The following is a 15,675-nucleotide window of genomic DNA, read 5'->3' as shown; positions in this document are numbered from 1 at the left end:
ACCGGTTTCTAATTATTCAGTTTAATTATTCTGTTTGTTGTCTCTAAAAACATGTTTTTACCTGAACAATTCCAAACTGTATTCCTGTAGTGACCTTTGATCATTGTGATTTGTATTTCCAGTACAAGACCGTTAGTATCATCATGTGTCTGTACTCTTCCACACCACATTTTATTCTATTCAATGTACACAGAGAGTAAACCCTTGTTATTGCTACAAATTAAAACTGAATTTAAATATATTTGTACAATAGTTAACTAATTGCTAGATAAATTGCTATCACAGATGAACAAGAAAAGTCCAGAGATCTTGCACTTGTCAACCCAAGAAAAAAATTTCTGGTCTTTAAGAAATAATAAGAAGATTGTATTTTAGGAGGCTACTGCTTCAGCTTTTTCTGGACCTTGTCATATTCTCTGAAGCTTTAGACCAAAGTTTCAACCTTCTTTTTTATGTTCCAAAACGATCGTTATGGGAAATGAAGCGGCTTTACAAAGAGATCTGGTTGCTATCACATACTGTATTTTTAGGACACTTGTTTATTCAGAAGACCTGGAGTCAAAGGTAGGCAAACCATCACCTGTATTAATTTCTTTTTAACAAAATGGGAGAATTCCAGTGTAGCATTGGTAGCTCCTCTAGCCAAAAATCATACCCACATGAATGAATGTGCACATCTGTGATTCCTTTGATACGTCTAGAACTTGTTGGTGCAGTCACAACCTTCATGGTTAGGTGTTGTCTTGATGACAACTACATCATAATGAACAGTACATGTTATTATTGTGTGTGTGGTAGGGTACAGTTGTTTTTTGCTTAGATTTAATGATATTTTATGGATGTAGTATAAGCATCTCAGCATTTTCTAGTCTCTTCCATGACATCTCTCTTTTCAGCAATCCAGCCCTAAGGAGACCTACAGTTAAAACATCTTAAGATCACCAGGCATTTTAAACAGAGTAAAGGTGCTGCACCTGGGGGTGTGAATCCCAGAAAGCAGTAAGTCATTGTGAAGCTGAACCTAAGTTTCCTATTGGAATCTAGTCCATAGAAACAGTTTTCTGGAAATTGCCTATAGAATGTAAAAAGGATTAAATAAATCTTATTAGGAAAGTGAAGTTAGAAGGCAGATTTAGCATCTTTTATTAGACCATATAATAAAAATTGGAAAAACATACAAACTTTTAGAAGCTATTCTGAAGGTGAAATTTTATAGTATTTACTTTAGAAACCCACAGAAGATCAACTAATAGCATCCTATCTAAAATGTGCTGTTGGTTGGCTAGAAATTATCCACATGAAAGTTATCACTCACAGATATAATCTATAGGATTTACTCCAAACCATGACAGCAGAAGCAACCATTAATAACTATGGATCTAAAAAAAGTCAGCATCACTAGTAATGTTTAAATTTAGTTTGATTTAATCACACTGTAAAGAATATATATAAAGAATGTATAGCTATAAGCATTTCAAAAAAAAAGAGAAACATTTAGTGAACACTGAAGTGTTCTTCAGTTGTTAAGCTTCCTTTCACACACCTTGTCCATGTGAAGTAAGCTAATGACTAATAAAAGTTACCAGCATTAAAACACTACAGTGCAGATGAAAGTGCCATTAATTGTTTTATTAATGCATTTCTGTGTTTCTTTAAGTATAATGGACCAATTAATGCTGAAACTTAATAACAGTTATGGCAGTGCAATCACAAAAATAATTTTCTATGATACTTCTATTTGTAGCTACAGGAAATCTAAGCACATTTTTTTTTTTCCTTTTGTTGTCCTTTCCTGACCAGAGATGTCGGGTGAGATTACATTTTCAATACTGAATTGCAGCAAGTTGAACAAACCAGTCTTAGGTAGAACATCCCCCAGCCCCAGGAGCAGAAGTGGGTCTGCACTGCCCTTGGTGTACGTGGGTAGAATAATCAAACCCCAGAGGTTTAAGAGACATAAGCAAAGATCACAGCCAGAAGATAACTAGAGAAGTGAAGAAAAAAGAGGGAAGCAGGCTGAGAAGAAGAGTAGGAAATCATGCACACACACACAAAAAAAGAGTAAGCAGAGATTAAAAAGTAACAGAAAGAGGAAATTAGAGGAGAAATATGGGAAGAGTATGAGAGAAGTAGCATAATGCTAAGATATTAGACTCCACAAGCAGTAAATCGACTGACATTTTGAACTAAGACCAATTCAGTTATTTTATATTTTTCTAAAATGTCAAGACACACCCTGTTTGATTAAGTAAATTTGCAAAACATAATTAATAACTGCGTGTGCTGCTGTCTGTTTTATGGACACATCTGTTGTGCTACCATTCTTTCATTTTTTTTCTCATTTCAAATCGGAGACTGCATAGATCCTTATTTAAGTTTGGGGGTAAGATTTAACATTGGAAAAAAGAAAATGTATGTCATGGAAAACCTGCTTATGCTAAGGAAGAGCTTTGCCCTACATTTTATTTCTGAAAGCTTTCCTTAGTTTATCCCTGCTTTTCCTGTTATACACATAGAGTTTGAACTTCTGTTGCACCTGAATTTAATCTTCTGCATCCTAACCTTTTAGAAGGGAGACAGATTCTGAGTCACTGGACTGTGTAATGCCAAAACTCAGGTGTAGTCTCCATTGCCGGTCTTTCTACAGACTTTGAAATCAAGGGCCATAACCTTTTCCTGTACTGCAGTTTCAAACAAGCTTTGATTCTGGAAAAAAAAACAAACAAACAAACAACAAGATACTCATTAATGATTGTATCAACAGTATTCTTTACAGAAAACCAAAACAAAATTCTGGGTATGACTTTTACAAAATAGATTAATTGTATGGGACAGCATAAAGCAGGTAAATGGATTGGACCATTCTCAGAATAACAACTCCCTTCTTGTCAATGGAGTAAGACTGAGTTTGCATTTGTCCCATCAAATTAAAAAAAAAAAAAAAAATTGTGGAAATAAGATAAGTCATTTGTTTCAAAACTAGAGGTTTTTTGGGTTTTGTTATTATTCTTGGTCAAAACAGGAGACTGAATTGTACAGTAGATACAGTAGAACCTGTTCTGGTTTAAGAACCTCAAGAAGTCTGATATTGGCTCCAGATAAAATATAGAACTAAATGTACCATGAATGGTGTTTGTAAAATAACATCTGTGCTTTAGAATTCAATACATATTTCTATCCTGGCAATACATAAACAAATATTTAGTGGCTTAAATATGCTCAACCACATCTTCCTTTAAAATGTAATGGTATAAATGGCGTAATGGCTCCTGTATATTCACTGATAGCCAGGTAGTGTCATTGTAACTTCCACTTAAGTTGCAGATACCTCACACCCAATGCTTTCCAATTATAAAAAATATTTTTTAAACTTCTTCCTGAATGCTGCATGAGATCTTGGATATTGCAACAAATGTAGCTGAGATAGGTCAGTAGATCTCAATTGTGTTTGTATTCAGGGTCTGTGTAGTCCTGGAAATTGATAAAAAGTCAGTGAAGGAATGTTAAAATTTAAAGAGGTTTGCTTTCCTGAGCATACTTGACTGATACTCATTGTGAGCCTGAGATTGGCTAAGTAATGTTCATCTTGTCGTGACTCTAGTTCAACTGCAATAATGGTGGAAGAGGAATCTTAAAGATCAAAGAGAGAAGTTAACATCTGAGCTATGCAAAAATAAAGATATTTCATGTGGCTATGGGTCATACTGGCCTGATTAAATAAACACATCACCTCATTCTGCCCTGTGAAATTCTCATGTTCTTCCTGCAAAAGAACACTCTCCCCATAAAGTACTGCTGAGGAATGCAAGGCAGATATCACCAAGAGGGATCAATGTAGGAAAGAATATTCAAATAGTGAAATATCTACCTTGGATTATATCCTAATTGGATATTCCATTAGTCTAAATTTATTTCACTCTCGTCTTACCTTATTTAAGTCCTTAGAGACTAATGAAAACTAATGTCAATTAGTTAAATCCTTGTTATGTTCCATCTAACAGTCATTTGCGAACCACACTGTATAAGAAATAGGCATTGATTAATTTCCTAATTAATAAAGTAATACTTTGAGAGGTGGGAAGGTAGTGAGATATTTTTTCAGATTTCCTGTCATTCTTCATTATTCAAAAAGCTTGGTTGCTTTCTTATGAATTTGTAACTGAGACTCCATTATTTCATGTGCAAGTGTATTCAGTTTAGTTCATTCGAGTTTCTATCTTTTTTTAAAATAAATAAGATTTTATTCATAGGGGTAAACAGTGGCAAAGAGTTATTTCAAGATATTCTCTTGTGAAATGTCTAAAGAGACCCCTCTGTCAATCTCATGAGAACCTTTAATCTAGAGATTCAGGTCCTATACTTGCCCTTTCCAGACCATTTCTAAGTTTATCCTTTGAACGAGGGTAAGCTATATTTGACCTGCATAGCTGAGTTTCCTGCCTATGAAATCTCATAAGCAATAGTACCTGTCTCAAAATGGAGCCTCTGAAGAGGTGGAAGAGGTGATAAAAAATCTAACACTTTTAAAATATTTAATATTACAAAAAACATCTGCATTCTGAGATGCTCCAATGGTCAGCCAGTATGTGCTGGAAATCCAGATCCCCTTTTAAGGCAAATATTACCCTCAGACACTTCTGACTGACTTTCCTATCCTCAGCAGAGATGTATGTTAGAATGAACACATATTGGGTTTTCCCTCTTCAACAACAAAAGACATATGTCCAGCCATTTACATAACGAGAACAGAGGATTGCTAGCTCTTTATCCTTCTGTCCTTAGCACTGTAAGATAGCTAAATGCAAATAAATATGCTTAAAGATGGTACACCTGATTAAGCCATAATTTAAATGCCTTTCAAGGACGCAACCTGAGTCTGAACACAGAGTAAACTCTGAGGATGGCTGCCTGGCATCTGTGGGGCAGCAGAAAGGCAAACTGTAAACAACAAAGGCATGTAGCAGAGTGCCTGCCTCAGCTACCTGCCGAGAAATCTTTGAAGGTATTATGCTGCTGCTGAAATACTTCTAATGGTAGGTATTTTTAACTTCTGTTGTTGAGAACTCATCTGTCCCACTGAGTTTCATTTCTTTTGTGACATTGAACCTCTTTAAAACTGTAAATAATGAAAGCACAATTTTCTTTGTGCTCTGAAAGTTCTCCTCTTTACAAAATATTAGAAGTTCAAGAGCATAAATAAGCTTTTCCGTAAAATCTAAGCAGAAATGTCTTTCTATTGAGTAGTTTGTTTACATTTTTGACAATAGGGAGTAAATTTCCAGTGCACAGCTTAGATTTTACAGAAGATTCAACTCTCATTAACTTTAAAAAGGGGTTTATAACTTGTCATTCATGTACTACATGAAAGTTAAATCTGGGGTGTGACCTCTGAGTATCTACTCTTTTATAATTTTAACAAAGTACCTAGTATCTGTGTCATTATTGGCAATACAGTAATGTTTATTAATAAAAAAAATTATCACCAGCATTGAAGTGTACAACTATGGATAAGAGAATGAGTGCATGCTTTGCTGAAAACTGCCAGGACACTGCTAATAGATGTGCAGTGCCACATAGTTATTGGCATTTCTATATAGAAAAGTATTTTTGCTTTAGTATAGCAAATTGAAAAATAGTCATTGTTCATCATCCCTTATTTAAAGCTCTTCTTCTTTTTGTTGTATATAGATTTGACTATGCCAGCACATGACAATGTTACCTGCTAAGAAACAGAGATCATTTAAAATTTACAGGCAAAATTTTTGTAGTGAAGCATCGTTTTTGGACACTAGAAATGTGGTTTCTGTTCCTTTTTCTCCTGGTGTCCTGCAATTTAATATTGGGAAGGTCACTCTCAGCTACATTTTAGGGGGTTTTGGTGCGAATGACATTCTTTGTTACCCTTCCCCCCCATCCTCACTTCTATACCTTTCCTATGTCACCTTTTGTAAACTGTGGCACTGATCCCCTTGTAAGGAATTTTAAGATTAATTAGTAAGACGTTCTGTATAAGAACTAACACGGTTAATAAGATTAACAGAATGATTGCATTGAACAGGAACTGAGCTGAACCAAAGCAACATTAGCACAATAAGGTAGCAGCCTGTTTGCGTCCGTTCAGTGATACCACCAGCAGCACTGAGATGCATCATTACATAAAGCAGTGGGCACATTTACTCTAGGCTTTTGTGATGTTCACCTTCTATGTCTGAATTTATTCACATCAATGGAGTTACACTGATACGAAGCATAAATTTATTCAGTGGTGGTGACTCAAGCTTAAGATTTAGAAAATTGCCATTCGGTTTCTGTGCAGGGTACATGCATTTGGTTTTCATAGTGGAGACAATTCTGCTTCCATTGGAAGCAAAGGTGAAATTCAGTGCTTCTGGACTGAACTGTGTACTTTGTTAAAATATTCTGCATGTCACAGGAATGGCTGGGAGGTAAATCAGCTATAGCATTTCCACATTTTGCATCCAACTGCATACTGGGAAATGGTTTTATATGTGTTAACTAATTTCCAAAGGGGCTCCATGCTCCATTTTGAGGCATTTACAAAACCCAGCCAGAAAAATGCTTCCAAAAATGTAAGGATGAAACTGCATCCTTAAAACTAAAGAGTTAGGAAGGAGATATGGCACCAGAAAATTATATAGAAAATTCAGTTTTAGTTATCTGCATCTGCAGTTTAAAAGAGATGCAATACTGTCAAACAAACCGAGCTCAGCAGGATAGTTGAACAATCAAGGAAACTGCAAGAAGCTGAGCCTGCTTAAATTATGCCATGTTTTGTACAGTCTCATCAGTTTGCATACACAGACAATAGGCCCATTTCAGGAGCTTTGCCAGGGATAAGAAATAACGTTTCTAGGAACAGTGGAATATTTGTTTAATTAGGTTTGAAAGATTTGGTTATACAACAGAACATATATCACCGCAGACTGGACTAAATAGTGAAAATTCTGATTTAATGTTTGTGTATACATACAAAGAGGGCATCACAATAATTGGAGATTGTTCTTTTTTCACCTTTTGCACCACCTGGCTGTGTTTAAATTGCAAGGTTATCACTGCAATAAGCTTAGTATCAAATATCTTAGAAAAGACTCAACATTTACATTTTTATAGATTTCAAATATGAGTCAAGGCAAGCAAATTATAGAGTTAAAGATGACTGGAAAGTCAAGATGCTATGGTTCAATATCAGATATTGCACTGAATCTATTTATTCCATTGCTTTTAAAAGCAAACAAACAAACAAACAACAACAACAAAACCACCATAGGTTAGATTGGTTTGTAAATCATTAACTTTTTGAAGGAGTACTGTCAAGTCAAACAGTGACAAGAAAATTTCTAATAGGGGCTGCTTTCTTTTGGTCATAGTACAGGATAGTTAATAAGGATTATTTTATAAGGGAAAAAAAAATTACAGAGAAACCAAAATATCTTCACAGAACACTGCTTTAATGCAACAGCAGACCCAGCTCTGCAAGGCGCAGAGCATTTCTTTCCTCTGAATTTCTGAGGACTTTCAGATGCTGTGGAACATAATGGGACTTAAAGGTGGTTAACATGAAACAGCTTGAAACTTTGTGATTAACTCTTAGATTTTTCCTGTGAATGTGCAAATGGCTGAGCCTTTATACATCACACCCAGAAGAAGCACCAAACTTGGAGTGCAATTGCCTCCAGCCTTATTTAGGTGGTAGAGAGTTCAGCACTAATGGAAATTAGGTCAGAGTTGCAGTGGCCTGAATTTCCCCTGGCAGTGTTCCTTTTCTTTCTATGGCTCATGTGGGGAACCTAGGGCTTCAGTGCTCTCAAGCTCAATGCCCCAAGTCAGAAGGGATAACTGTAAATTATTTTTCTTGAAGTGGACTGACTGTTCACCACGTGTAGAGAGGCGAGCTCAGTTTGCAAATATCTAGAAGGAAGAAAAAGCCCTTTCACTGTTAGTTGCTGTTGATTATGTAAAAATGCTGCCTCTTCTCAGAGTAACTTAGGTTAGCTCATTAAACAATCTCATGAAACCTCTTTTCCCATATCTAGGCAAAATTAGTGTTGATTATGCATTTTCTAGAAGTGCTTCTTTAGACACTGACAGATATTATGCTGCTGATAGCCATGACAGTCCTGCATCATTCCAAGGTGCTTCTGGTGATGACAGTAACTCTAGGTATGTTACAAGTGGCACCTTGGAGACAACCAGCCACCTAGGGGAGTGTCATCCCTTCATCACTGTAGGGTTGTGCTTGAATTTATACAGAAGCCACTCAGTATGTTATTCATGTTAATGCACATCCCAAGTGCCTGTGTTCTGCTCACAGGTATAAGGAATTTCCACAGGTAATTAGCAATTTACCGTCATATGTAGACTTATTTCCAAAAGAGAGTGAGAGAGAAAACAATATGTCTACACTTGAGCTGCAACATTAATGAAAAAATTTGATTGGATTTTGTTGCCATTAAATTAAATTCAAAGTGTCAGATTGTCAGTCCTGGTGACTTAAGTTTCCTTCAAGGGATAATAAAGCAGAGAAAATACTGTCACAGCCTTTCTGCAATACAAATAAGTTATTTTTTACACATACAGACACTCACACACTTACTTAAGCACTATGCCTTTTAGAGGGACTAATTTTCTAGTTTGTCCTCTTGCTCAGTTCAGAGTGTCTTGCCGAGACAGTCAGCAGTGAAATTGCTACCAACTTACTGTGTAGGGGTGGTGACAGTGGATATGATCCTGCTTACATCATAATCACAGGCTTATATGGTATACTCCTCAGACACATGAAATGAATGGAGGCAATGAAGAAAATATCTTCAACTATCATCAGCTCTAGGCCAACAAATCATCTGTTTTTTAAAAAAAATAAATTGTAATAGTTTCATAAACCTCTGCACAGTTACAAAATAAACAACTTTTACCAGTTGTTTGGAAAGTCCAATGACTAGGTCTCCTCTTCACTTACTCCATGCCAGGAACTTCAGAAGTGTTATCCCTGATTTACACTAAATGCATATGAAACTATGATCACAATGCTTGATTTTGAATTTTGATTCTTACATTTCTGTTGGAAATCAGTTTTTTTCATATTAATCCTATTATGTTGTATTCTCTCTTGCTGATCCTCCCTTGTGTCTCTTAGCAAGCCCTTTGGAAGCCCTTAGGAAGGTAATATTGCTGTACTTTCTGTATAATCAATGACTGGTAAGAAGAACAAGTGGTAAAAAACCTAAATATATTCCAACTGAAGCAATTTAGAAGAGGGAGAGCTAATCCAGAGAATCTAGATTTGTATGTCTGCACCAAATCAAATGAGTTAAGCCAAAAAAACTTGGATGTTTCATCATTTGTTTTCTATGCTTACTCAGGATGAAAAAAAATCAAACAAACTATAAATGCATTTATAAAATCACTGAAGAAGTAATCTCTGGAACAACAACAAAAAAATATTCAGTAGTGCCATAAGTTTTATAGCTTAAAAAAAAAAATAAGCCAAACTTTTATCGTGACATGAACTATTTAACTTGGTGTCAATGTTAATTTTGATGTACTAAGGTACATGATGGCCTTTGCAGTTCTGAGTTTTTCATGTTCCCCTTTCTCCTGTGTAGCAGCCTGGATGTGTCCTGGCTGGCTCTAATGCAATCTCCCATAATGCATTATGGTCTTTCTTCTTACTGTCACTATACGGTCCACATTTTGCATTGTATCCTCTATATCCATTTAGCCATTGCATCATTTTAGGCTTAGACCTGAAGCTCTGATGTTTCCTTGGAATTAGTGTGAGGGGATATTTTGGCATAATTAGGATGAGACCATTCCACATTCTCCAAATCTTCAGTTATGAGAATATAATATATTTAACGTGGTTAAAAAAAAATATTTACAGAACACTTTTATAAAATAGAACTGACATAAGTTTATAAAGAAGGAAATAAAGTCTTCCTGGCTTCCAATGCTCATTCAGAACAATAGCAGTTCTATGGATTGTACTTTTTTTATCAGCTATTGTCTTTTCTCCCAAGGAACTAAGGTGATATATACTGTAGCAAAACACCTACTAAACACACATAACCATGCAATTGAAGCTGGTTCCCTTCATTCCCTGCAATACAGCAGAATAACAGTTACCCAGGTGTAGGCATGATGATTGAAAGCTTATTCTTATGCCTTGAGGAAAAAAATCACACTCTCTCAAAAAATTTTATTTGTTGATTTTCTAGAGGGACAGAGTTAAAATTAATACTTTTAGATTAAATATTTTTTAAAAGATTGGTCTTTTCCCACTAACGGTGATTGTAAAATATCTACCAGTTCAGTAAAAGCAGAGATAAACTAATGCTGAACATATCTAATCTAAGCTTTCTACAAGATAAATTATTAAGAAGAGCTGAGTTGGCAAAAGAAAACAGTCATTTTGTGAGAATTTCAGCTTGAGATAAAATGTTTAATTCACTTTCAAGTAACTTCAATGTTCTGTAAAAGTGAAAGCTTATTTAAAAAAAAAAAAATTAAAAGTTTAATCAACTCTGTGGAAGCTTTTAAGGACTCCTATTGAAAACAAACAATTTGATGCATCAGGTATAAGTTGTTTTAGTGAGGCTGAGCCTCATTTGCTTAAAAAAAAAAAAAAAAAAAAAAAAAAAGAAAGAAGAAGAAAGAAAGAAGCAGATCTAAGAAATATTACTTAGGTTTCCAGAACAGGATTATACATCTGAGGACTTTGGCCTATCATATAATTATTTCAGACAACAAAAAATAAACTGATAGAACTCTAGACGCATTCTCTTAGGAAAAGCAGATCTACACTTTGTTTGAAAAATACATATCTACTTTCTCTAGTAAAAAAAAAAGGTTCTTATTCCTCAGTTTTACATGTTTTACAATTTTTATTACCAGAAGCTTCCCTTACTCTATAGATGCACATGTCAAAGAGTCATCATGCATAGTCTCTGAACTCAACGATCCATTAAATAAATGCTTTTGATCCCCTGACAGAGAGAGAGAATATGAACTTTGACAATATGCTTCAATCTCAAACCCATGTTGACCTGCTTCATAAACACAAGGGTAGTCATTCAGAAAGTTGGCTTTCCTGAAGCATCAGCCTGGGGACAAGCTGGTCCCCAGCTCAACAAAACTACTTGCTGAGAGCAGCAGCTCTACACTCACCCGTCATCTCAACAAGCAGCTTGCATGGAAATGCAAAGGAAGCTGGAGCACCTCTTCATCCCTGAATGTGATTATCATAACCAGGCTGCAGTCTGATGTAGAGAGAACATAGGTATTAGGTGTGAATTATTCCAGTTCTCTGACATAATTTCTGTCTTATTTTTATGAAATTCAGAGCACATGTGAGTAACAGAAAAAATGTTTGGTTCTCATCTAAAAATCATGGTTTGGAGGAGCAGTTCTTGATGGGAATAAGTCCAGTCTTTGTTTGTGTGACAGCTTGACAGGAAGCACTTGCAACCTAGCTTTACAAAACCCACTAAAAGCCACTTGGTAGAATATTAATCTGTTTCAAATTTTTCAAAATTACTCAGGAAACTATCTGGTTCCAATAACATTTCTATAAAGTACCTTTCCTTTCAGCTAAACAGAAGCTTAAATTTCATGGAACTTATGTAGTTCCTTACTGGCAGGAACATCAATGGACGTGTTGCTGAGAAATCTTTTCATTTTAAACATGCAGTTTGTTGATTTGGGTATCAGGCATGAAGATTACTGATAGTTCCTTCTTCTCGCAGTTAGCCTTGGTGAGAGCAGGAGATCAGCAAAAGATTAGCAGCAAGACCAACCATGAAGACTTTCACTCCGTCTATTTTGCAGGAGTCTCCTGCAACTCCCTACCATCTCACACTGCACAGGGGAAGTGAGTGAAGCATAAATGCTGCCAAAAGAAAGGAAAAGTGGAAGAAACAGCTTAGGATCTTCCTGTCATCGCCACTGTATTACAGCTGTAGGTTCATTTCCTGACAAAAGTGCTAATGGTTCCTCTGAAAATGCTGGCTGAGATGTGGACACTTGAGTGAGAGGGAGGTTGAAAGGAGAGGATGAGTCAGCTCTGCAAGCAAGTTGTAGGTGTTTCACTTCAGTATGTAGTACTTTCTCAGCACGCAGTGCCCATCTTACTAGATGGAAAGCTTATATGGGAGAGGAAAAATCCTGTGAAACTCTACTCCAGAAGATCAAAGTCATAAGCTTCTGAAAATCACACATGGGCATTTGTCAGGAGAGAAGAGGGAGGGAGGGAATGTCAATGGAGAGAACAAGTCAGGTCTAAGGAGTGATCTGGGGGCACATAGGAGCAGACAGAGAACATGACATGACTTCAACTCTGAAGGAAAAGGAGAAAAAAAACAAAAAGAAGTTGTGAAGAGTAATAGAGAAGTATAATTACTACAACATTTTCCTTTTCTGGACATTAGAGCAAATGACTGGTTCTATTTTCCTCTCCTGTCACAAACTAATGTGAAACACATTAGCAAAGGTACAGGAATCATGTATGCCTACACATAAAAGAAGTGCAGACAGCTGTATGTAGTCGGTGCTTTTGTGTGACACCAGTTTTAATGCAGAGCTCTGCAGTCCCAGGATATATTACCTATAGGATAACACTGTAAGTAGGGCAACTTGACTTCTAGGTTGGGTGAGGCTGATGTGCAGAGGCTGGGAGCAGAACTATCTGTCTTATTTATCTAGGCAATGTATTAGTGCGAGTGAGAGCAGAGCGACCACATAATGGTCTAACACAGCACTGCATTACCTCCCTCTCCATTGTCTCTTCCACATGGAGTCATAACCAATGGATTAATTGCAAGTGCTTCAGCTGTGCATTTCACTTGGAAAATAAAAAGAGTCACAGGAAATGTCCATTTTATTTGGAAAAAAAAAAAATAAATTCATTGGGGAGTCTAATGAACAAACACACATTTTCTGCACAGAGAAAATATAGAAGAAATAAGTAAGTTTTCTAGGTTGTTCCAGGATAAATCTTGTTGTGCATCAATACAAGAGACAATATGCACCTACATACTGGAATTTTTAGTTATTATTTTGCTCATTGAAAAAATATAAAAAAAGGAAAAAAACTAAGCAATTGTATTAAATCAGGAGCACTGCTTTGCTAAATGAAAGGCAAGATTTCAAAGCCAGCTGCCCATGAGTAAGAAAAACCTGTAATGAAGATTACCAGTGCTCCCTTCGTACATCTGCACTGAAATTAATTACATAATCATACAGCACTTTTTTTTCACAAAACTCATACCTTAGTCAGTGCACAGCATAAATGGAACTCAATGAATGAGTAACTTCAATATTTCAAATACGGGGAGCTTTCGATATTCAAGTGATTGATTCCAAATACTTATAAATTGGTTTGGTTTGCATACAAATTGATCCTGAATTAGCAATAGTCATGTCCATGATGAAAACACTTCAGTTAAATGACACATAGAGAAAGCTTAATTGATACTTTATGGTTTCTCAGCAGATGTCAGCATTCAAATGGAATTACTGTAAAAGAATTTGCTAGAAAGATGTAGGTACTATATCTGAATAAATCATTTGCATTTGCTAAAATGAAGTTATATGCAGTAGGAGGTGCTGGTTATATTAGCAAGCCATAAACATGACTTTATTCTTGTCTCTCTTTTCATATTGTGCACTCATGTGAATCCAGAATGGGACTGATTCCCTGTTCATTATACAAGCTTCAAGCTGATGCAACTCTCTTAATTTCAGTCTTTTACCCCCTAACTGTCTATTATAGTGGTGAAACCCAGTCTACACACATATATACTATATTTAATACTACAGCATTTATTTTTATAGAAAGAATAAAATCACATGAGGATTTCATAAGGGTAAAAATTCAACTTCTAAATTAAAAGTGGGGCATAGCTGAAACAAATGATTTTGTATTGTCCTCAAGGCTGGGGGAGACGGGGAAGAAAAAAAATAAAAATGCATCAGAAGAGTCAAATTTTGCATGTGAGTTCTAATAAAATTGTTTCGTTTCATTTTCCCCCTCTTCCAGTCTTTGTGTAAGTATGCATTTACCGTATGTCCTTGCAATGCATTCCATCTTTGTAACCCTATTCTCTCCCTATACTAAAGCCCTCATGAGGCTATGAAGAACATTCTGTAGAAAAATAAATGCAGATCGGCTATCAGTATGTGAAATAAAATGCTGCCAGTGTTTTTTTATCCTTTCTGCAATTTGATCCAAATGCTGTGACTAGGTTACTGTGGTTAAGATTAATGGGTAAATTATTTTCCCAAAAGAAACCACAGCTTTTCTCTACTTAATTACCAGATGTTAAAAAAAGAACAAGTAGTTATACTTCTGTGTACTTATCTGTGCCCTTTAGCTAATTACAGGCAAATTCAAACTGATTTCACTTAGCTTTTGCTATGGCGATGGAGGATTCTTAAGGTTAATAATTATCTCTATCTATAAAATAACCTGGCATGATGTCATATCCTGATAGTCATGATGTCAGCTATGCATGTCCCTCCAAACAGGCACTTTGTCAAACAGGTAAAAGCTGTAACGTTTTACAGAGTCTCTTACTCCCTGCCTCCTTTACATGAATGGCTGGGAACATAAGAGAGAGGCAAAATCCAAGATGGTGTAATAGACTATATAACTCAGACCCTTTTCATACTATGAGTGCAAGTCCGTAATTTTTGAGGTTTTGCAAAAGTAAACATTCTACAGGGAAGAACTGTAAAAGTTCAAGTGAATGCACTGGGGAACATAAAAACTTCTAAATTGTACTGGAAAAATGAGAATCCTTTACAACATTTCGGCACTGCTAGAACAGCACAAATGAGTCATGACAGGCTTAAGTGTCCTGTTCCCTTTGTGGAGATATAAAGGATTCACAAAGCTGAAGACAAGAGAGAGTTGGACTATTGACATTTTAAATGGAGATTAGTTTCAAACATCGAGATATGGAAAGGGGAGCCTCAAGACATTCAGCTGATTAATTTATTGGGCTTTTGAGTAAACTTTCACTTTCAGTTACAGGTTGTCACCTGTCTTCAGTCTCCACTATTTGAGCCCTGTATTTGAAGCTAGTATTTTGTGTTTGATAGGTTTCCACCTCCAGATTGGCAGACATGGTATCAGTAGGTTAAAGTCTTTCAATTGAATTAGCAAGCTAAATACTCCAACTAATGTGTAGTAGAACACACTCCTGATTTTTTTTTCATAATTCCTCTTGTAAATCCAAATAAAGAATTTCATAAAGGACTGTGATATCTAGGACCACAGTTCTTGCATAAACTACTGTTATCAGGTTCAGCAGATAGAAAAGAACTGTGGTAGACATTGTGTGTAAGTCACTATAGTCTTCGTTTCAATCTGTATGAAACTATCACAAAAATGTTAAAACCGAGGCAGGTATTGGTAATTATACATTTTATTTTACTTTATTATTTAGTATTATGGGTGGAAATATTTTGTTGAAGTTAATACTATAAGTATGTTGTTGCAGTTGTACCATTATTGCAGCTTTGATTAGCACTACATAGAGGAGTAGGTCCTCCCATGTCACAGTTTTCTCCAGCAGCCTTCCTACAGCTATTCATAACTCTGTCAGTGGTATTAAAATCTTATGATTTAGGGTTATTTATTTGTAATGATCATCTATG

Source organism: Nesoenas mayeri (assembly GCF_963082525.1).
Source record: "Nesoenas mayeri genome assembly, chromosome: 2".
NCBI classification, from domain to species: Eukaryota; Metazoa; Chordata; class Aves; order Columbiformes; family Columbidae; genus Nesoenas; species Nesoenas mayeri.
The sequence above is the reverse complement of the archived record's forward strand: the minus strand, read 5'-3'. Positions refer to the sequence as shown.